The sequence below is a fragment of the Arachis ipaensis genome, chromosome B09 (genome assembly GCF_000816755.2).
Source record: "Arachis ipaensis cultivar K30076 chromosome B09, Araip1.1, whole genome shotgun sequence".
Taxonomy (NCBI): domain Eukaryota; kingdom Viridiplantae; phylum Streptophyta; class Magnoliopsida; order Fabales; family Fabaceae; genus Arachis; species Arachis ipaensis.
The window spans coordinates 133,096,792-133,100,229 of record NC_029793.2 but is presented as its reverse complement, the minus strand read 5'-3'; positions in this window follow the sequence as shown (position 1 = coordinate 133,100,229).

Here is a 3,438-nt window from a genome sequence, read left to right as displayed (position 1 = left end):
ATAAGTTTAATATCAATTTTATTATAATATAAGAGTAAAAGTATAAAAAACAATCATCCTATTCTTTTCGCTTTTTACTGTAGAAAAGAGAAAAGCGCGCCTAAGGTAGTAAAGGTACACATTATTTTCATTAAAATATCTTTAAAATATTTTCAAAAAGACAATGACTGCCAAATTTGGCACTTTCTTCTTATTATTCATAAATTTCATTCTTTATCTCTCTATTTCATCAATTATATATTTCTTTGTATAGCAAAATCATTGTATACTATCACATTTTAAATATTATTCATTTTTGGTAACAACTGGTCATCCCAAAAAGCAACATAAACCTCTTCTCTTAGAAAGTTAGAATTATAAAAGATAAGAACCGACCATATTTTGTTAAGACATGGTGGACTTTATCTTTTGTAGTCTTTCTTGTATCTCTAGTCTCTTGTTTGTAAGTAGTGCATTTTCTTTGAAATTTTTCTCATCACATTTTAAAGTTTATGACTTTTATTTTACTGCTAATTAAAAAAACTTTATAAAAAAGATTTTTCAATTTTCAAACAATGGAACATCCATGAATAATTAAAATTTCGTGTGTATATTTTGAGATGAGCAAAATAGATAGGATATATATATTTGTGTGATATTATTAGAGTGAAAAAGTGGACCAAGCATGTATTTTCCAGATAAAGTTATATCCTATTCATAAAAGCAACGTTTCAAGTGTCCCTTACATTCCATTCCATATATACTGTGCTTAACGAACCCCCACTTCATTCACAAATTAAACTACAACACATTATCATATATCATATCATTTCGATCCCAAACTAGTTGGAATTGAAGCTTGTATTATATTATATATTATTGTTGTTATTGTTGTTCCATCCATATATACTTCAAGGAATAATAGTAACAAAACCACTTCACAAGCAGCAAGAAAAGACTCATCAAAAGAGAGTTGAAGCAAGAAAGGAAGAAGAATTCATCATCATGCAAACAACAACACCTTTGTGATGAACCCTTGATGAGATCCTTCAGAAGGAGATGTAGCAGGATGGTGAAGGAGCATAGGACAAGGTTCTATATCCTCCGCCGCTGCGTCGCCATGCTTATTTGTTGGACAGATTAGTCCCTTCGTCGTTTTCGGCCAAGCTAGGTAGGTTGCTACCTAGCTTGACATACAAAAGTGTAAGGCCAAGCAAAATTTAAAAAAAAAAAATTTGCTATTTATAGAAACTAATTAATGAATTATATTCCCACAAATCATATATCAATAATGGTTATGGTTGGTGTTATTATTATATTCATTTCTTTTTATGTTATGATTATTACTTTTGGATAAATTACTTATTATCTCATAGTGTTTTTATCATACTAAGAGAATGAATCAACTCGATGTACGTAAAGAAGTGAATATAAAATATATATTAGTGTTTGTTTAGTGCAATAGTGTCTTGTTAAAAGCCTCTCTCTCTCTACTCATTAATATTCTTATATTCGTGATATTCATATTTTAATTTATAATAATAAACATATATATCTCCACACACATCTGTCGCGAAGTTGCACATAATTTATGTTAATCAATTAATTTTGTTTATTTATTTACTAAAATCGTAGACTAATGGCCCTTAATCGCTATGTCAACCTATTATTGAAGCTAAGTTTGAGTGCAAAAACACCTGGGTGAAGTCTTTCCCAAAATAACTTTTTATGATTTAAATATGTGGCCACATAACCAAGTTACCTACGTAATATTTTATTATATTTTGCTTGCAATTATGAATTTGAGATATTTCAACGTCGTCAAACATGGTGATTAATCGATTAGACTGTATGCACGCACCTTGGTAAATATAGAGAAAAATGGCTTGGCATTTAAAATTTTCATTATCAAAATAATGATTATTGAACCTTTAATATTTAATTAAAATTTGCCAAAAATATAACTATTTATACGTGTCTCCTCATATCGATATAAATTTTTAAAGGAAGTAATTTCATGATGTGGTATTAAAATTTAAATAATCTAAAAATTTAGAGTTCGATTATTAATGATAAAAAAACTTTCATATAAGACAAATGAAAAAATAATGTGTAAAATATTTATGTAAACTGAAAAAGAAGACTCTTAAATAAAGAAGCGTATTAGAAATATAATTATTAGTATATTTTTTTTTGTCAATTTAAAGTTTAAAAAAGTAATTTTATGGCAACATAGGAAAAAAATTTGAACCATTTATATGAAAATTTATATATAGTTAAACGATTATGCTACGTGTATATTAAAATTATTTATTAAAGTCAATCATCAATATAAAATATATATTAAAATATAAATATATATTGAAAATAAATTAAACCACATATGTATTTATATATAAATACATTGATAATTAATTTTAATTACTGATTTTGATGTTCGAATAGCACTTTTGATAGTTAAATTATTTTCACTTTAGTTAAGCATGTATAAAATCCCTTGTATTTTCTCTCTTGTGGAAACACATTAGTACCGAATTTGTATGTTCATAATGAATAAAAAGGAAGCATGTATATAAAATGAACTATATATTGGTACTTGGTAGTATAGCTAGTCCAGGTTGATAAGAAGGTGTATGTATGTAATTAGTGAAGATTGGGCTTAGGACTTGTTTGAATGCCATTCTCAAAAAAATATTTTTTTAATGATATTTTTTTAAAGTTTTTTTTATAAAAGTAAAAGTGATTTTATGTTTGGATATCTCATGTAAAAAGATCTTTTTATTTATCAATTATGTTTGGGTAAAATAAGATAAAAGTAATTTTTTGTTTATTTATTATGTGAAAAATATCTTTTTTTTTAAGAAAAAAATCTTTTAAAAAAAAAGATGTAAATTGTAGCTTCTCAAAAAAAAAAATATTTTTTTAATTTTTCTAGTGCTTTTACTTTTACTATTAGAAATTTGCCAAACACACTAAAAAATAAAAAGAAGATATTTTTTCATTAGAAAAGATCTTTTTTTATCGATTTAATGGCGCTCAAACAAGCACTTTTGACCATTGAGGATATAAGATAAATACCCAACTTTGTGTATATTAGAATGTGATTGAATTAACCAACTTGGGTTGGTCGAGTGGTCAGCTCACTTGTCCGCTTAAATAAGTGTCGGGGATTCGAATTCCGTCTTGTACATGCAGCAACCCATTAGCCAGCGGCAGACCTTTAAGTGGAACTCAGATCCGCAGCATATTAGTTCTTAGCCTGCCGGACTGAGAGAAACCGTGGACAAAAAAAAGTGATTGAATTAAGTCATTGAATACAATAGAATTTTCCAACTCTTTTTCTTCGAGAAACCCTTCTTCTCTGCTACCGTAGTACTGTGTGCATTTCAATCTTTCTTTCTTCTCTTGTTCAAATGTTGCGCTTCAACTTCTTGATCCTTAGATATCTAACATGGTATC